Source organism: Oreochromis aureus, linkage group 7, assembly GCF_013358895.1.
Source record: "Oreochromis aureus strain Israel breed Guangdong linkage group 7, ZZ_aureus, whole genome shotgun sequence".
Taxonomy (NCBI): domain Eukaryota; kingdom Metazoa; phylum Chordata; class Actinopteri; order Cichliformes; family Cichlidae; genus Oreochromis; species Oreochromis aureus.
Window position 1 is genome coordinate 30,334,357 of NC_052948.1, and position 21,035 is coordinate 30,355,391.

General features: G+C 40.7%; 1 long non-coding RNA gene across 1 annotated transcript; it reads left to right on the forward strand.

Moving 5' to 3' along the window:
- The first annotated feature begins 14,749 nt into the window (after positions 1 to 14,749).
- On the forward strand, positions 14,750 to 15,549 carry LOC120440901. The gene is made up of 3 exons (XR_005613608.1): positions 14,750 to 14,838; positions 14,928 to 15,060; positions 15,134 to 15,549. It is a non-coding gene; the product is annotated as an uncharacterized LOC120440901 (long non-coding RNA).
- The last annotated feature ends 5,486 nt before the right edge of the window (positions 15,550 to 21,035 follow it).

A 21,035-nucleotide genomic window follows, 5' to 3' on the forward strand; every position in this document is an offset into this window, starting at 1 on the left:
CTGATTGGTTTATTAATCCATTCATACAGTTCTATATTTCTGAGTGTTCACACATTCATCCTCCGATAGGTGCACTGGGGGGAACTCGGGTTTCAGTATTTCACCCAAGGACACTAAAACACACAGAGTAGAGCAACCGGGGAACAAACCACGACTTTTGGATTGGTAAATGACTTCCTGTACCTTCTGAGCCACAGCCACCTGCAAATGTACATCTGCACATGTGAACAGGATGTGTTTAGTCTGCAATACCTGATTTTTCTTTCCTCAGAGAAACAGACATGAATTAGTGAGGAGGGTGGAGGATGAGGTGAGGCTTTGGGTCATGTGATTTAACAGAAAATCTGAAACAGGTGCAAGCAGTTTTGTCTTTTCAGACCTGAACAGTCAAAAGCTTCCACAGATCAGGGTGAACAGGTTGAAGCTGTTCTTTGGAGCACACAGTCACCTGCATAGTTGACCTCACTGCTTCAACAATAGCAAAGCCGTAGGTTAATGTGTTTATGGCATCAGAGGTTTAAATAACCTTCCTGGTTTTTCCAGGAAGGTTGTTTCAGACTTTGTTGTTAGAGGGCAGCACAACACAACAATTAATCTATTAGTTTTTGTTTCTGGACTTGAATTTCCCTCCTTATTTTCAGTATGTTTTAAACACACCTCTGACTTTTTCACATTTTGCCATGTGTTGAGCTAGAAAATGTATAAAACTCAAATACAACATATGGCTGCAAGCTTCATCCAGAAAAACTCCCTTTTAACAGGAAGAAACTTCCAGCATGAGGCAGCAAAGAGATGCTGAGGAGAGGAGAGCGCAGGAGAGCAGGGAGAGGATGGACAGACTGTTTTCACTTCTTGAAAGATTAGCTCCAAAATAAGAAATGTTTATTTGAATATATTTGTTACGTTGTTAGTAAACTCGGAAAATTCTAACAGATAGTTGATGCTTATAATACAGTTGAATAACTATTAAAAAACAGATGATGTAATATTTCTGTACAGGTTGCAGTCGTTATGATGAATATGCTGTTGCAAGCTCTGCTCCTCTCGGTGATAATACACCTTCTCTTTCCTCTTTGTATAAAAAAACATTAAAAGTCAGTTTCATCTCAAAAATCCCTGTTTAAAAATCCAAATCACACCAGATAATAAAGAAAAGTGAATGGTTCAGTCTTGGTTCATGTACCAGTGAGACATTAAACTTCAGTAAAACTATGCAGTTACGTAACTTTAATCTGAGCCAAACCGATTTGCTCAGTTGTAAATAAAACAAACTCGAACTAAACGTGACCCGACAAACAGAACCTGAATGAATTAAGTCCAGTGTTTAACCACTGAGAGCTAAAACTCAGGTGAGGTTTCAAAGCTGTGTGCTGGTGATTGGCTAAAAACAATAAAATGAGACAGATAAGAGAGAGCAGTAGACGGCGTGCCAAACACACAGGCGCAATCATGTTTAGCAAGCAAACTCTCAAGCAAATGGTTGTTAACTTCAGGTAGAGCTCAACGACCCACACCCCACTGCACATCAACGGATCTGCTGTTGAGATGGTCGACAGTGTGAAGTTCCTGGGTGTGCACATATCAGATGACCTCTCCTGGAACCTGAACACCACCACCATCATGAACAAAGCCCAACAACGTCTTCACTTTCTTAGAAAACTGAAGAAGGCCAGTCTCCCTCCTGCCATCCTCATTTTACCAGGCAAGCATTGAGAGCGTCCTCTGCTGCTACATCACTATCTGGTACGGGAACTGCACCTTCGCTGAAAAGAAGTCTCTGCAGCGGATAGTGAGGACAGCAGAGAGGATCATTGGAGGCCCTCTCCCACCCATCTCCCAACTCTACGACAGACACATCATCCGACGTGCGAACAGCATAGTGAAGGAAACTTTCCACCCCTCACATGCACTGTTTTTCCTCCTTCCATCTGGAAGACGGTTTTGCAGCATCAAAAATGTAACGACTACACACTGTAAGAGCTTTTACCCTCACGCAGTCTGAGCCCTCAACTGACCAAAGGACTGATATACACAAACACTTTTACAAACGCCTTACAATACTCACCAAAAGACTAAAAAACAAGACAAACATCCACAAATCTTCTGCAAACTGGACCTGGGAACAATATGCTTATTTGCACACCTCAGTCACATAGTTACTGAACACATCTACATAATGCTATATTGCACATTTCGCATCTTGCACATGTCTTTGTCCTGTCTTGTCTACAATATCCTGACTTATTACTTGAACCTGGTATTCAATACCTATTGAACAATCCACTTCATATTGTCTCTGTCCTGTCTTTGTGTATTGTACAGAGATATAGTTAGTAATAGTAACTTTTTTTAGCTCTTAATTTTACCCAAATTTAGCGAGTTATTATATATTTGTAATTTCTAGTTTTATATCTCTTGGAGATATATTTTTTATATTCTTATAAATGAACCACGGGGGACTTGGGGTGAAACAGCATTTCGGTACGCTCAATACTGTGTATATTGTTGTACTCACAATAAAGACCTTGAATCTTGAACCTTGATATGCTGTGCAGACAGTGTAGACCCTCTAAGCTAAGTTTGTGGGATATGATCTTTCAAGAAATGCAGACCAATCTGTCGTTGTTTGTATTTACATACACAGCAAGAATTAACTGGAGTCACCAGCAACAGCATAGTGCAGTCATATCTTAAGTCTAATAACAGAAGACAGGAAAAGATCAGTAAAGAAACAAATTCCCCAAACCAAAGCACAAATGAAACAAGAAGTAAAACAGGTTGATCTAAAGTATGATTAAAGTTTAGCCTGATTAATATAAATGTGACTGACAATTACTAATATATTGGAAAACCAAAATCCTTACCACTGAGTTGATGTCTTTCTGTCCAACAGCTCTTTTTCTAGACTTGTAAGGGTTTGATGTAATGTGGGGAGTGCTGGTCCCGAGCCTCAAAGACAGTAAGAAACAAGCAGAGGGAGAAAAACCAGAAAATTATTGAGAAGCTGATTTGATCCTTAATGGCTGTGCAACCATTATAACTTAAAACACAGAAGGTCAATGCAGACCTCAGGCAAACAAATTAGACTAACACATATAGTATTAAAAACACCATCTACTACTGTGTCTGAATGTGTGGTATTGACACTGTCAGTTTAGGCTTATGTGCTTTATATGTGCTTTTAAAAAGACCAACTAATTTAAATGTAATCATTACATGCTTGTTAAAAGCTAACATCCAATATATAAAGTTTCTAATAAGCACAGTGACCAGATAAAACATGTGGGAGTGTTTATATGTAAAATAAGCAACCCAAAAATGTTTCTTATCATTCAACTGTGGAATTTAATTCTTTAGAAGGACAAGCTACATTAAAATAAGTGGAAACTTATTTTAACCATTTAGACTTTAACCATTTAACAAGCCACTAATCTGGTTTATAGCTTTGGACTCACAACAAAACATGTTTTTAAACACATTTTTACAAAAAAAATACTATTGTTATTATTATTTAAAATGTAATTAAACAGAAAAATCGGTTAAATATAAAAGCAGTTTGCTTATGTTGTTAAAGAAAGGCTAGATTTGAAATTAATAGATGCCACAGATGTTCAAAAGCTGCCACAAAGCATTAAAATAAATACAGGGGTAAAGAATTTACAGTTCATATGTTATAAAGGTTTGTATGGACTGAAAACAAGGCCCCAGCCCCAACGGTTACACCTTCCAAAAAAAAGCTGTGAGATTAATTTTTAAGTAACATCCATGTGCAGAGCGGGGTGGCCATTTTGTGCGTGTAGGGGATAAGTTGTGAGATCATTTGTGTACTCCAGTTTCCAGGGAGAGCTGAGACATTGCTGTGGAATGTAAGTGTTTATAACATAATGCATGTAACATTTCAGCAGGTTTTATTTCTCTGTTGCATTTTTGTTTTATTTATTTTTTTCTGTTAGTTTGCCACATTTCATCTTTTGCTGCCAACGTCCATATTCTTGTTTTTAGACAGAAGTAAAAGGGACACTTTTGTATTTTCAGTCCTCACTCACAATAAAAGACTTCACATTAAGAACCCCAGAAATTGTGTCCTGTGAGGTGACACATTTCCTGGCCTACATTATCATCCCAAAATCAACTATTTAAATTCCAATAACAACTCCAGCATCTGGCATTCAATAGAAATAATAAACCAATATGTGAACTCTTAGGACTTGCTGAATTTCAACTGGAAAAATCTCAAGAGCAGAAAAACCGGACAACACTACTGGGGAACTAAACAGACATAAAGACAGGAAGGTGCTGAGAGCTATAGAGATATACAGAGGACTGATTGAAGATGAGATGGAGGTGAGAACATTCAACAACAGATTTCTCTCTTGCTCTTGACGAAGTCGGTGGCACTTTTCTCCTTCTCCTCCTCTCCCTTAGCTTCCCTGCTTAGCCTCTTGTGTCCTTGTCTAGTCTCATGTTTTTTTTTTTATTACTTCTCCCTGGAACACTCTCTCACAGTCTGTTCTCTAAAACCTAAAAGAGGAATTATGGATTTGATCAACTGGTCCCTGAATGCAATTGACACCCTTTTCTCAACGAGAAGTCTGGGCTCGGGTGAGCCTGAGTGTTGAAGATATCTACCTATTCGGAACCATGATAACAGGGTTCTTGCTGATCGGAGCTGGCTTGGCCCTGGCTTATTGAAGAATTAAGAAAGCGGAACCGGCTGTTCAAACCCCCACAAGGCTGCCCGCTGGGATTGAAACGATGGGACGAGGCGTGAGTTCTCAAAATGGGCTCATTGAGTGCAGCACGGATAAGATCTTGGAGAAGCTTACGGCTGCCGTGAATACTCAGAATAACACCTCTGAGCGCAAATTGGATCACATCTTGGAGAAGCTCACTGCGGTCGGGAGTTCTCAGAATCGGCTCTTTGAGCACAAGAATGACAACATCACAGAGCGTAAGGTTTATAACATCATGGAGAAGCTCACGGCTCTCCAACGGGAGATTGAGAGACCAGTGTTGGACTGTTAGAACAGCTTTGAAATTCATATGAGTTGTTCGCACTAAAGTAAAACCCACCATCACTTCATGCGGATACCCCTTTGGCGCCAGCTGTGATCTCAAGGCTGGAGCTGAACAACAACACCCTGATAACGACTGTGTTTAGACTGTTCTTCCCATTCTATGCAAGGCCACCTGGGTTGGCTGGAAGACTGTTTACTTAACCTGGCAGGGCGAAGGACACTGTCTCAGCTGAACTCTGGACACACACACACACATACACACACACAGACATATATACACGTGCAGATGTACACTCATCCCCCCTCCCCCTCCAAACGCCTTCGACGCTTATTCCCTTCCGATGCTGACGGTGGATCAAGGAGACCAGCGCTTATGCTGCAGGCCCGGATGTACTGTCTACATCGGCTGTCTCTCACCCTTTACCCATCCCTGTTGCTTGTCATGTGTTTCTTTGGTGTATTAAGAGTTTTTTCATGTGCTATGTGCAGAGGTGTTTTTTCTGTTCTCAAACTGATCTCCTGTTGGAGCTCAGTCTGGGGGGAGTTATTTTTTTCTCCTTATCTTTCCTCATGTTGTGCTTTTTCCATGTTATACCCCTCTGACCTGTCTTCCCCATGTGATGTTTGTGTAATGTCTGTATGGTCGGATGGGTAAGACGGCGCTGGCACGGCTGGCAGCCTTAACCCAATTTCCCTCGGGATGAATAAAGTATGATCAATCAATCAATCAGATAAAAATAATTAACAGCAGAACAAAATGATGAGGCCAGGGCAGACCCTCACTCAGGCTGAAGTAAAACCACACACAGAAAAAAGAAAAGCAGCAACATAAACATTAAGTGAAACAAGAAGACAATAAAACATAAAAAACAAATAGTAAACACAGAAGAACTGCAGAGGGAAACCAAACGGTGAAACTCTGAGAAGACAAATGATAATGGCTGAAGACTGGAGCAAAAAACGGAAAATCATCACAAAAGTGGAAGTCATCATAAAAATAATAAAGTTAAACAAGAACCAAAAACTAAAAATGCTCAAAACACGACAAGCGTGTGATTAAATCTGTGAGAATTCAGCTTTCCCCACCAGCACTGATCTGCAATATTTTATATTCATGTTTGTTCATAAATAATATTCATGAGCCTGAACTTTGCTTCACTCAGTGATCTGAGTCAGATGCAGCAGTGAGAAACAGAAATTATCTCATTCATTTTCTTAAATTTGCTCCCTGGTTAAAGGTCACCAAGCCTCAGTGTGTCACACTTCAGTTAAAATTAGTTTTATTTAATAACACCAAATCACAACAACGGTCTCAAGGCTTTTTATATTAAAAGAGCAAGGCAAGGCAAGGCAAGTTTATTTATATAGCACAATTCAACAACAAGGTGATTCAAAGTGCTTTACAGAGACATTAAAAAACCAAAACAAATAAAAAGCATGATTTAAAATTGAAAGGGAAAAAAAGGAAGGAACAGTAGATAAAATCAGTAGTTAAAATTTAAGTTTTGAAATTTAAGCTTAAAAGTAAAACAGTGTGGATTTGGTTTTTATTCAAATGCAGCTGAGAACAGGTGAGTCTTCAACCTGGATTTAAATAAACTGAGTGTTTCAGCTGATCGGAGGCTTTCTGGGAGTTTGTTCCAGATATATGGAGCATAAAAGCTGAATGCAGCTTCTCCGTGTTTGGTTCTGACTCTGGGAACTGATAAAAAACCGGATCCAGATGACCTTTGGGATCTGGAAGGTTCATACTGGGTCAGGAGGTCACTGAGGTATTTTGGTCCTAAACCATTCAGAGCTTTATAGACTAGCATCAGAACTTTAAAGTCTATCCTCTGACGGACAGGCAGCCAGTGTAAAGACCTCAGAGCTGGACTGATGTGCTCCACTTTTTTGGTCTTAGTGAGGACTCGAGCAGCAGAGTTCTGAATGAGCTGTAGTTGTCTGACTGATTTTTTAGGTAGACCTGTAAAGATGCTGTTACAGTAATCAAGCCTACTAAAGATGAATGCATGGACTAGTTTTTCCAGGTCCTGTTGAGACATCAGATCTTTTATCCTTGATATATTCTTGAGGTGATAGTAAGCTGACTTTGTTATTGTCTTAATGTGTTTTTCTAGGTTTAGGTCTGCGTCCATCACTACACCCAAATTTCTCGCCTGGTTTGTGGTTTTTAGGTGTATAGACTGAAGTTCTCTGGTGACCTGTAATCGTTTTTCTTTGGCTCCAAAGACTATTACTTCAGTTTTGCTTTTGGTTAGCTGGAGAAAATTGTGGCACAACCAGTCATTAATTTCCTCAATGCATTTACCAAGAGCCCATTACAGGTCCTCGGTCTCCTGGTGACATTGAAATATATATTTGTGTGTCATCTGCATAGCTATGATAGTTTATTTTGTTGTTCTTTATAATCTGTGCCAGTGGGAGCATGTAAATGTTAAACAGAAGGGGTCCCAAGATGGAATCTTGGGGAACTCCACATGTGATACTTGTCTGCTCAGATGTGAAGTTACCTATTGATACAAAATATTTCCTGTTTTCTAAGTATGTTTTGAACCAGTTTAGTACAGTTCCTGAAAGACCTGCCCTGCCCAGACTACAGCAATACTCCAGCTGTTTGTTGTGTTTTCCTTCACTTTCTGTCTCAGTGGCAGTTGTTGTGAAATGTGCCAAAAAAATGTGATTGGTGAAATTTCCATCTATGAAAAAACTGATTTGCTGAGTATGTGAGGTGGAGTAAATGTCACTGCATTCAAAGCAGCATTATTTCAGATTCAGCATTGTTTGAGTCTTGAGTGAAAAATGTTTGGATCAGGGTTCGCCAGTCCCATCCTGCTTCTCTACATCAGTTTCCTGCTCATTTCATTTATATGATCCATGACTCAGATCCTCAGCTGAGAGTTGTAAAATCTGGCCTTTACCATCAAGTCCCTTCGACTTTATCATCTGATATCATGTTGAACACTGAACGTGGAAATGCTAACATGATGACAGAGAGTTAGCGGATGTTTTGCGTCACACAGTATCCACTGGAAGTAACATGTTGTACAATAGCAGGTTAGCAAGTTGTCTTTAATGACAACAATTTTCTGTGAAGCACTACTATAATATAAATAAAGTTCCATCTATCCGCTTCTCCTTTTCAGGGTCGCAGGGGGTGCTGGAGCCTATCCCAGCTGTCATAGGGCGAGAGGTGGGGTACACCCTGGACAGGTCGCCAGTCTGTCACAGGGCCAGACTCGCACTCACACCTAGTGGCAATTTGGATTATCCAATTAACCCATCCCCACAAACTGCATGTCTTTGGATGGTGGGAGGAAGCCAGAGTACCCGGAGGGAACCCACGCAAACACGGGGAGAACATGCAAACTCCACACAGAAAGACCCCGGCCTGATGGTGGAATTGAACTCAGGACCTTCTTGCTGTACGGCAACAGTGCTAACCACCGTGCCACCGTGCTGCCCAAATAAAGTTACTAAGTTCATTTATAATCATTATCATTATTAATATTATTATTATTATGTGTGCCTATGAAAAGAGGCACACATATTACTATTCGTCGGATTTATTATTATTATTATTATTCTTCAGTTTCCGCCTGAAATTTTGCAGCGAAACTCGCCCATGAGTTTTGAGACAAGCTTCATATATGTTACCTCATTTTGTGCGGCTGGATCAGGAATGGTGTGCTATGACTTTTGGTGTTTATAACTATTATAGTTTTTAAATATTAATATTTTAGTGAAAATTTTCCGCCGCTTCTCTGCCAAACAGTTTTGAAAATACGGTTACATATGTTAGATCATTTTGTGCGGCTGGAGCTGGACTAGTATGGTATACACTTTTGGTGTTTATGACTTTTATAGTTTTGAAATATTTAGATTTTAGTGCAAATTTAGGCCAATTTCCATAGAAACAGACTTTATTTGTGGTGGGTTGGCTCTCTCTAGTGGTATACCGGGAGTAGTACGGCTGAAAATCTGTATGCTTGTTACAAAACTCCATATCCCATAATTCATAGCACCCCTCTTCCGAGTTAAACAATGGCGGACACCACTTCGCTTTTATATGTCTTTTATTCGTGTTTCTAGGTCACAAAATACACTTTTAAGATATTTTCAGGCGAGAATGTAGGTGTGTAAACTTCAAATATCTGCTCGCTTTTATCAAGACATCCCATATTAGCGACAATTCTCTTAAGTGTTGCTGATAGCCGGTTAGTTAGCTAGCGCCGCTTAGCTTAGCTAGCTAGCGCCTTCTTCGTGAAAAACCACCCAGGCTTGGCTGATAGTGAGGTGGCTAAAATTTGTTTAATCGCCTGATCGCCGGGCAAGGGTCTGTGTCTTAGCTGGACTTATTTTTCGCTTTATATGGGCCGATGATGCTGGTCGATGTGGAAAAAATAACTGAGTTGTTTGGTGGTGGAGCTACAACAGAGGGCAGCTATCCACCGGTGTGTGACAGAAAGGACATGCCGCGAACGAGACATACAAGGCGGTGAGGCTACCGCCGATCGTCCGGTGTTTGCTAACGCGAGGTCAATCGTGGATCAGGGAAAGCGAAGGCAGGAGCGTGAGGTGAACTGAATTTCAGGTAAGAAGTTATGACCTGCACTCTATTTGGGTCAGATATAAACCGAGTTTAGGTGTAGTTTATTTAGCAACAGTTCTCTTACGTGTTGCTGATAGCCGGCTGGCTAGCTAGCTAGCGCCGCTAGCTTAGCTAAGCTAAGCGCCGACTTAGCGACCCTTCGTGAAAAAAAACCACCCAGGCTTGGCTGATAGTGAGGTGGCTAAAATTTGTTTAATCGCCCGATCGCCGGCAAGGGTCTGTGTCTTAGCTGGACTTATTTTTCGCTTTATATGGGCCGATGATGCTGGTCGATGTGGAAAAAATAACTGAGTTGTTTGGTGGTGGAGCTACAACAGAGGGCAGCTATCCACCGTGTGTGACAGAAAGGACATGCCGCGAACGAGACATACAAGGCGGTGAGGCTACCGCCGATCGTCCGGTGTTTGCTAACGCGGAGGTCAATCGTGGATCAGGAAAGCGAAGGCAGGAGCGTGAGGTGAACTGAATTTCAGGTAAGAAGTTATGACCTGCACTCTATTTGGGTCAGATATAAACCGAGTTTAGGTGTAGTTTATTTAGCAACAGTTCTCTTACGTGTTGCTGATAGCCGGCTGGCTAGCTAGCTAGCGTCGCTAGCTTAGCTAGCTAGCGCGTGCTAGCTTACGACCTTCGTGAAAAAACCACCCAGGCTTGGCTGATAGTGAGGTGGCTAAAATTTGTTTAATCGCCCGATCGCCGGCAAGGGTCTGTGTCTTAGCTGGACTTAATTTTCGCTTATATGGGCCGATGATGCTGGTCGATGTGGAAAAATAACTGAGTTGTTTGGTGGTGGAGCTACAACAGAGGGCAGCTATCCACCGGTGTGTGACAGAAAGGACATGCCGCGAACGAGACATACAAGGCGGTGAGGCTACCGCCGATCGACCGGTGTTTGCTAACGCGGAGGTCAATCGTGGATCAGGGAAAGCGAAGGCAGGAGCGTGAGGTGAACTGAATTTCAGGTAAGAAGTTATGACCTGCACTCTATTTGGGTCAGATATAAACCGAGTTTAGGTGTAGTTTATTTTCGTTGTGCTGACTTTTTCAATCACTTACAATAACTTGTACTGCGTGCTAGCTAGCACTGCGGAGTCTGTATACAGCTGTGTGCGCGCTAAGTTACCGATGTTACCGATGTTGAACTTTATGACAGCCTCCCCTGTCATTCTCTCGCCTGTTGAAACTTCAGTCATGAAACTGATCAATGATCGGCTTTTCTCTCCTGTTTGTTTATCGCGCTAAACAACAGCAGCACGCGTTAAGCTTGATCAGCTGTTGTTAGAATTCTTTTGATTTTAATTTCTAGTATCAGCTGATGTTTGCTGGAGCATGAAGATGAAATCAGGAGATGTCCTTACTGAATCATCAGAGCTGAACTGGTGATGGAGAAACAGGTTTACCCTTAGGTGACATGAATGAGTTGAAGGGAAGTTATGAACTGTTTCTGACAGACAAATATACACCAAGCTCCTTTTTTTGTGTAGCTGACAGCTGGTAACTGTGCAGGGGCGGATCTAGCAAAGCTTTTGCCAGGGGGCCAGGTAGGGCATTAACAGAGAAAGGTGGACATAAAGATATACTTTTCTTTCTTACTCTCATATAAAATATTTAGCTTTTATTAAATAGTTATCTGAATCTTACAACCAAAGTTTGTATAATAATACACAAGATTGGCTGTAGACCATTGTTCATCATTCAGAACACTGTGTAAAAATAACAAAAACAAAAAGTGAATGCAAAAGTGCATAAATATTTATTTTACGTGTTTGATGTGTGTGGCGGGGCGTGGTCTGCAGTGCCGCTGCAGGGGAGGTGGACCCACCTGAGCGGCACCTGCAATCACGCCTCTCGGGCGTAGTCTGTGCTCTCTCGGCTGTTTTGGGTGTGTGTCGGGCTGTGAGTTGAAAAGCTACAGCCGGCTGTTTGGGTACACCAACCATGTGTGAAAAGTGGTCCATAACGTAATGCTTCAAAGCGTGTTCATGCAAACATTGTCGGATCTGCCGTGGTACAATGGGACTTCTGCTCATGAACCTGTGTGCACAGCGCCTGCAAATCGGCGCTGTAATGAAGTAACTTCATCTTTACACGAAACTGTAAGCTGTTATCTGTGAAGCGTGAGCGGTGTTTGTTTTACCATAGTTCATGGTGGAGAATGGGTGCTCTTCTGAGTTTTGCTCTCTGTAGCTATATGAATGGCAAACTACACTGAATAGCAGCGGCATAGGCACACATAAAATTTCTTCTGAAATTTTCGCTTTCTAGTTGTTGTTGTTGTTGTTGTTGTTGGAAAACATCATGCAGCATGAATGAGTGAAAGAAAAGAGCCTTTGCACACTTCTCTTCATCATGAGTTTATGACTCTTATAAATGTATCCCGAATCTGCCTGCTCCTGCTTCACCACTGCAGTGTCTAAGGCCATCCACAAGAGGGCAAAGCACCGCTACACCTGATCTTAGGGTTTCTCCACCTACCAAATCCCACTTTAACCCCTGCTGATAAATTATCTCAAGTTATTATGTCCATACAAAATCAAGAATTTAAGAACCTGAGTGCAGAAACAAAGTAAAGAATAATATGATGTGCAGTATATATGATGTATATGTTTTATTTACATTGTGTTAGTCCATTATGTTCCTTGCTCACTGTGTATTAATGAAAGGTAGGGGACACTTGAAGACACTATGCAGATGTTGTAGACAAATGCAATACAATTACAGAAACAGTGTCAAACAAGTAATTATTAAAGTAATTAATGATGCCAAATTAAAGGAAAAAATAAGTTAACCAAACAGGAAGTGATGTGGTTGTGAAGACAGATGTCATTAGATGGAAAAAGTCCAGAATGATGACTGATCTTCATCTAATGATGGATTTCATATTAAACTGTAGCAGCAACCAATAATGTTGGTCTCCAGTTGGTATCAAATAGTGACCACTGTTGACTGTTTAGCTTTAACAGCATAAAAATAATTAGTTTTTTATCCAGTCTGATGTTTATCAGTTTGCTTAAATACAGTACTGTGCAGAATTCTTGAGTCACCCCTCATTTCTTTATATTTCATTCTTCTTTTGACATCGGCTGCTTTTTCACTCATTTTCAATCCAGTCCTTTTCGCTCACCATTTTCACAGGAATGTTTGCTTGTTTCATAAAACACTGACCTGTGAATAATTCAAGAATAAAAAAGCTCCAAACACAAGGAATGAACCAATGTTGTGTTGGGCTCCATGGTTCTGTGTTAGAAGTAAAAGTGTTGTACCGACCGATAATAATCTTTTTTATTATTGATGCATTTATGTGTCCACAGCACCGCTCAGCTAAAATGAAAGTGGGCTATGTCAGGCTGCATTTGTATTTGCATTATGGACCAATAATTGATCTGATTTTATTTTTTTGCAAGATTTTTTCAGAATGTTTGATGTTGGTTTGTTGTTTTTTCTCATCTGTCCTGACAGAAATGGTAAATGCAGTGGTGCAGTTTGTTCCTTACTTCAGCACTCAAAGAATTTTATTACTGCAAGCCTCAATCATCATCATCAGGATGTGTTCAGTCTGCTTGCTGCATTAGCTGATTTTCTCAGAGAAACATACAGGGAGTGCAGAATTATTAGGCAAGTTGTATTTTTGAGGAATAATTTTATTATTGAACAACAACCATGTTCTCAATGAACCCAAAAAACTCATTAATATCAAAGCTGAATGTTTTTGGAAGTAGTTTTTAGTTTGTTTTTAGTTTTAGCTATTTTAGGGGATATCTGTGTGTGCAGGTGACTATTACTGTGCATAATTATTAGGCAACTTAACAAAAACAAATATATACCCATTCCAATTATTTATCTTTACCAGTGAAACCAATATAACATCTCCACATTCACAAATATACATTTCTGACATTCAAAAACAAAACAGAAACAAATCAGCGACCAATATAGCCACCTTTCTTTGCAAGGACACTCAAAAGCCTGCCATCCATGGATTCTGTCAGTGTTTTGATCTGTTCACCATCAACATTGCGTGCAGCAGCAACCACAGCCTCCCAGACACTGTTCAGAGAGGTGTACTGTTTTCCCTCCTTGTAAATCTCACATTTGATGATGGACCACAGGTTCTCAATGGGGTTCAGATCAGGTGAACAAGGAGGCCATGTCATTAGTTTTTCTTCTTTTATACCCTTTCTTGCCAGCCACGCTGTGGAGTACTTGGACGCGTGTGATGGAGCATTGTCCTGCATGAAAATCATGTTTTCTTGAAGGATGCAGACTTCTTCCTGTACCACTGCTTGAAGAAGGTGTCTTCCAGAAACTGGCAGTAGGACTGGGAGTTGAGCTTGACTCCATCCTCAACCCGAAAAGGCCCCACAAGCTCATCTTTGATGATACCAGCCCAAACCAGTACTCCACCTCCACCTTGCTGGCGTCTGAGTCGGACTGGAGCTCTCTGCCCTTTACCAATCCATCCACGGGCCCATCCATCTGGCCCATCAAGACTCACTCTCATTTCATCAGTCCATAAAACCTTAGAAAAATCAGTCTTGAGATATTTCTTGGCCCAGTCTTGACGTTTCAGCTTGTGTGTCTTGTTCAGTGGTGGTCGTCTTTCAGCCTTTCTTACCTTGGCCATGTCTCTGAGTATTGCACACCTTGTGCTTTTGGGCACTCCAGTGATGTTGCAGCTCTGAAATATGGCCAAACTGGTGGCAAGTGGCATCTTGGCAGCTGCACGCTTGACTTTTCTCAGTTCATGGGCAGTTATTTTGCGCCTTGGTTTTTTCCACACGCTTCTTGCGACCCTGTTGACTATTTTGAATGAAACGCTTGATTGTTCGATGATCACACTTCAGAAGCTTTGCAATTTTAAGACTGCTGCATCCCTCTGCAAGATATCTCACTATTTTTGACTTTTCTGAGCCTGTCAAGTCCTTCTTTTGACCCATTTTGCCAAAGGAAAGGAAGTTGCCTAATAATTATGCACACCTGATATAGGGTGTTGATGTCATTAGACCACACCCCTTCTCATTACAGAGATGCACATCACCTAATATGCTTAATTGGTAGTAGGCTTTCGAGCCTATACAGCTTGGAGTAAGACAACATGCATGAAGAGGATGATGTGGACAAAATACTCATTTGCCTAATAATTCTGCACTCCCTGTAGAAGAAACAGATCGAGGAAGCAACAGTTGAGCAAACAAAGAATGCATTGTGGTAAGAAATTGGTTTGAAATGAAATCTGTTAGGTATTAAGCAAGAAATTTAGTGAACTGTGTCTCTTAATTTGTATTTCTTTATAAAAGGTCAGCATATCGCAAGAAGAGAATCACAGCCAGCAACTTTGGTTTGGTCCTGGGTGCAGTCCAGAGGCGCTCATACCCTCCTTCCTTATTTAAGACTCTGCTTGGCCAGTACAACCTGACAGAAGGATGTAAAGTAAGATGTTAGTGAAAAGGGTCTGTGCTTCTAAGAATTCATTTATGACTAAATGGTATTTTCATCCCCAAAGGCATGTGATTGGGGGATCCTTCATGAGCCAAAGGCCAAGCAACTGTACACTGACTGTACTGGTGCAGCTATCAAGGAGAGGGGACTGTTTTTATCCAACAGTGGCCTGCTTGATGGTTCTCCAGATGGTAGAGTCTCTAATGACTGCATCATTGAGGTGAAATGCACCATAGTCAGCCAGAACCAAAACTGTTTTGCAGGCAGCAGAAAGTAAGGACTTTTTCTTACAGCTGGACGAGACAAGTTGTTCCTTGGTATTAAAAAAAAAATCACAACTACTGGCATCAGATCCAGGGCAACCTATATCTCATGAGGCCGAAAAGCTCTCACTTTATTATTTGGACTCCATGTGACTTTGTAATCTTGCCTGTCAATAAAGAACAAACTTGGGCTGTTAATGACACCATGTACTTTTACCTCTGCACTCTCACTGGTATAATTCATTCAATTTTACGGAGAATAGGTGTTCATAAATTTGTAAGACACACACATGCTTTCAAGATCATATTAATATTTTTTCTGAAGTGATGTGGGATATGATGCAAAATTGAGTAAGGTTTCAGTCTTTGAATGGAACGCTCTACATGTATTCTTGCGCAGGAAATCTGCCTGTTATTGTTCACTTCCTCCTGCCTGAACTGTCCGTTGGTAAAGAAAGACGGAATGTTCAGTGAGACCTCCTCTGGTAGGATGTCCCGAATTGTAAAGCCCTCATCTGCAATGACCATGTCACCTGGTTGCAGATGTTGCAGTGCTCCACAGTCAGCTGTTATGGCCTTATCTGAGGCACTTCCACCATACAAGTTGCTTACAAAGGTTATTACACCATTAGGAGCCACACCAATTAGAGTCTTTAGTGTGGTCCGTCCTTTGTACTGGCTGTTCAAATGACTTTGTGTGTCAAGCCTCTCTGTGTTAGACACAGAAACTTCCGTGCAGTCAGGTACAATCCTGCAGTCAGAAAATGGCTGGAAGCAATCTGGTAGCGATGTCCAATTTTTGGCTCTTGAGGGAATATTGTGTTCCAACATGCCAACATACAAAATGTCATACAGTGTCATATTGTTGTAAAAATATTAGTTACTGTGGCTGTGCTGCAGTTAAACCTTGTAGCTAGGTCCACATGGCCACAATTAAGTCACAATTGAGCTTCATCAGGGTTAGAAATAACTGGTCAACTAGGGGCATCATTTGGACAGTCCAATCAGAATGATAATTGAGCTCAAATCTGTAAAGAAGGGCTTCTAAAAACAGGACAGTAGCAGCATCAGGCAATCCAGTATATTACTGGACCCTTTCAGGGTTGTCAGATATTTGACTGAATGAGAAAGTCTGATTCTGATTCTCTACTTGTTTTTTTTAGTTTTTCATTCCCTTGTCTTAGTATGTCATTCTGAATCTCTAGGACCAGAAGACTGTTGGAAAAACTTGTGTAACTTGCAGTAGCTATCTGTGTATCTGCATTGTTGGAATGATGTAGCTCATCTGATCTTTCACTCTGATTTTCACCACTAGCTGGGTCCTCTTCTTTTTTCTAACAGGTTTGTGGTCATCTGGGAACTGGAAAGACTTCCCGTCGTTCCATGCAAATCTTGTTTCCTTGAGGGAAGTGCCAACTGCAGACTCTTGAGTTGCAGTTTGGGGTGAAGTTTTCACATCTGTGGATGTGTTTAAAAAGGGAGAGAGAAATTTCTGATCCTACAGTAGCCCTCCATTAGTTATGTGACAGTAATAGTGACAGTAATTTAAGGAGCTTGACAAGAAAAGCGTCTGGACTTCTTAAAGTTTCTTGAAGCTTCTCTCATCCGGATGAGAGGTGAAATGTCTTCAAGAAACTTAAAGAAGTCCAGACGGTTTTCTTTCCACGCTTCTTAGATTACAATGACCTGGATGACTGAGAACCTTCACAGACAGTGACCTTAATTATTCAAATCTTACACATCGTTGTACTATTTGGTTTTTAAGCTTACCAGAAAGGAAAGTGCTGTCAAATTTTGCAAGCTATTTGTTGGTTAGATCTCTGTTTTGGTCATTAACTCACACATAAGCTATGGATTTTAATGTATTTTCTTACATAGACAATGCTTTTTGGATGTAATTTTTATTCCTCTGAGTGTCGAAAGCTAGCTAAGGCTAATATATAGTAAAGTGACCCTTAGCTTTCAATCTTTGCTTGGAGAAATAAAAATGACATCAAATCTGGCATCAAGCTGGCACTTCTGACTGGCTGGTGTCATGCGGGCAAGGTCTGGCAATGAGACACTATTTATGTTCCTATTTTCCTATTTTAGTTAGAAGATCCAAATGCCATGTTGCAATACTATACTGCTATGGTAGCCAACGTTTCAAATGCAGGTTTGACAGGTTTGTGAGTAGAGATGGGCCGATCCAATATTATGTATCGGTATCGGTCCGATACTGACCTAAATTACTGGATCGGATATCGGAGAGAAATAAAAAATGTAATCGATCCATTAAATATCAAGAAAGCACATCACAAAACTTGCGACATGGCGTAACCCAGCTCATAACCTTAGCACGTCGGAGCTTGGATCACGGATGCATCACGTGATAGAGCGGCTGTGGCGTGCGAGACCTGTCGGTGGTCTGGTTGAGCATTTGGAGCCTCGCTACGAAACCGGCATTTCATCTCCAAGAAAGTTATCCCAGTGAGAAGTAAAGCAAGTGTGTAAGTTCATCTCTGAATGTTTGTAAAGCGTTCCCACGTTAAGCTTAACACCCAATATATGGAGCGACTGCCTCTCTCTCTCTCCCTCCCTCTCCTGCTGCTACTTCAGTCATGAAACTGATCAATAATCAGCTGATCGGCTTTTCTGTCGCCACTCTCGTCTCTCTTGTTTGTTTTTGGCCCACTTTGCACCAGAAAGAGGAAACCAGCGGCTGAACAAGAGCAGCATGTTTAAGTGTGATAAGCTGTTGTTAGAATTTATTTAATATTACTTTCTACACCAGAATCCTTTTCTAAGCAGCTGACGGCTGGTAACTGTGCAGGGGCGGATCTAGCAAAGTTTAGCCAGGGTGGCCGATAGGGCATTAACAGGGAAAAGGGGGCACAAAGACATACTTTTCTTTCTTATTCTCATTTAAAATGTCTAGCTTCTAATAAATAATTATCTGAATCTTACAACCAAAGTTTTAATCTGACATAAAATGTATAGAAATCCATTACTGTATATAGTAACTGTTAAGTCTAATATACCCTAGTAAGCTATAGCACTTTTTCCTTTGGGAAGGTACGATCTGTGCAGTCTGCAATTCTGTGCAAGAAAGATGTTGAATCTATTTAAATATTGTGGAAAAATAAGTTATTTCTGTGCATTTTTTTTTTTTACACGTGCATTGAATTAAAGTAGATTATGTTGATTAAGCATTATAAGGTGGAGGGTGGGGGGTGGTTCCCTATTTTTTATTTTTTTTGCTGGGAGTTTGCAACCCTATTAGGTTGTTTAATATTTCTGCTAAGTACTCCTTAAAATAGCAGAATAGGGAGGATGGTGTAGGTTTAAGTTTATTAGATTGATTGGTATTGCTAAACTATGAAATATTTTCTGCAGTGCATTTTTTGCATACAGGTATAACCAGTGTTGGTCAAGTTACTTGAAAAAAGTAATCGGTAACTAATTACTGATTACTTCCCCCCAAAAGTAATCCCGTTACTTTACTGATTACTTATTTTCAAAAGTAATTAATTACTTAGTTAGTTACTTTTTAAAAACACGATTTACAACCTGAATAGGTAATAAAGCGATAGATCTTTCAGCCCAATTCTACTTTTTCTGCATAATCCATCATACAAAATGTAATCAAATGGAAAAGTCTCTTTTTAAAACTTGTTTTATTAGTTTTAATCTTTTAACTTTATGCATCAAGCAAAAATTAAATTATATGCAACATTCTCTGACTGGAAGAAATTTGTTTAACATTTAAACCTATTTTCTGCACATTCCAGCACATAAAATAAAATATTTTTTTGTGTTTACACTCAGTCTTTCAAATAGATGCAAGTAAAACACAGCAGAAAATAAATAAAGTCAAAGACTAGTTGCTCTATTTTCACCTGTAAAGCAGGACTGGGGTAGGCGGAGGTTTACCCTGGTGCAGGTGTGCCGCAGCGGTCAGTTGAAGACTCCGCGAGTTTCTCTGTGAATTTCCCATTACAGTTGTAGCGCATTCGGTGCTTGCTTGGAAGTTTAGGGGGGTTTTTTCGCTGTAAAAAGAAGTTTTCTTCCCACGCACAACGGACACTAATGTTTTTGTCACTTTTTATGGAATCAAACTCAAAGTAAGGTCAGTACTTCCACACTTTAAACGCTCCATGCTCATACTCTCTCCCGCACTCGATATATTATCCATTGTTGATCTGCAGACAGCTGTTGTCACGAACATCGCACTCGCTTACGTCACTGTCATGAGACATTCTTGCAAAAAACTCACGGTTTTAGTAATGCAGTAACGCAGTGTTCCTACGGGAAAGTAACGGTAATCTAATTACCGTTTTTGCAATGGTAATCCCTTACATTACTCGTTACTTGAAAAAAGTAATCGGATTACAGTAACGCGTTACAAGTAACGCGTTACTGCCCATCTCTGGGTATAACAGAATAGCTTTAGTGTTTTGTTTTTTGAAACTTGAGTATGAACCTATACAAAATGCAGCAAGACATTAAAAAAACTGTTTTGTTGATTATAAAATGAACTATATCGGATTCATATTGGTATCGGCAGATATCCAAATTTGTGATATCGGTATCGGACATAAAAAAAATGGTATCGTGCCATCTCTATTTGTGAGTGTACACTTTATCCAAAACCTAGTGAGGGTTTACTCAGCTTTGCCAATGGGTGGCTGTAGCTCAGGCGGTAGAGAAGGTCACCTATTGATCGGAAGGTTAGTGGTTCGATCCCCAGGTTCTCCAGTCTGCATGTCGTGAGTATGAATGTAGTTAGGAAGCACTCAGTTAGGAGGGAAGTGTGTGGTTGGGTGAATGTGGCATGTTACATTGAGTAATCTGGAAGAGTTGAAAAATAAGAATCAGTCCATTCACTGTCTGCCCAGTTTTGTCATGTTACTTTTGCACTATTATGCACATAATGTGTACCTTAATTACATGGCTTAATTAAGGTACACATTAGGCTGACATCTGGGGCCAGAGCTGAAACTGTTCTGGGCCAGCACAGGGCCAGCAGTGTGTCTGGTGCTGGCCCGTGGCTGCACACAACTTACACATAGCTCACATACTGCAAAGAATCACGGCCCTTTGGTAGCCCAGACCAGGTTTGCCAGAGGTAATCCACACATGGGCCAGCAAAGGACCACCACTGTGTCTGCAACTGGCTTTGTGCTGGCCCATGTGTGGGCCACCTTTGGCAAACCAGATCTGGGCCACAAAAGGGCCGTCATTCTTTGCAGTATGTGGGCCATGTGTAAGCACATTGTGTGGGCCAGATCCGAGCCATACCAATTTTGCTATGTGGGATTATGTATGAATCACTGAAAGTTACTGTCTAAATTCTTTCATCTTTAATAAAATGATCAGTGTTCCACAGAAGAGGGGCCTGAAAACTAAAGGCTGTCCCTCCCATTCTACTTTTAAATACTCTAGGAACAACAAGTAGGCCTGCAGTGCGAGAGTGAAGTGCTCTAATGGGGTGATATGGCACTACAAGGTCATTAAGATAAGCTTGGGCCTGATTATTTAAGACCTTGTATGTGAGGAGCAGGATTTTGAATTCTGGATTTAACAGGGAGCCAATGAAGGGAAGCCAATACAGGAGACATCTGCGCTCTGTTTTTAGTCCCTGTCAGTACTCTTGCTGCAGCATTTTGGATTAACTGAAGGCTTTTGTGTTTGTTTGTTTTTACACTCTAAGACAGGATTGTT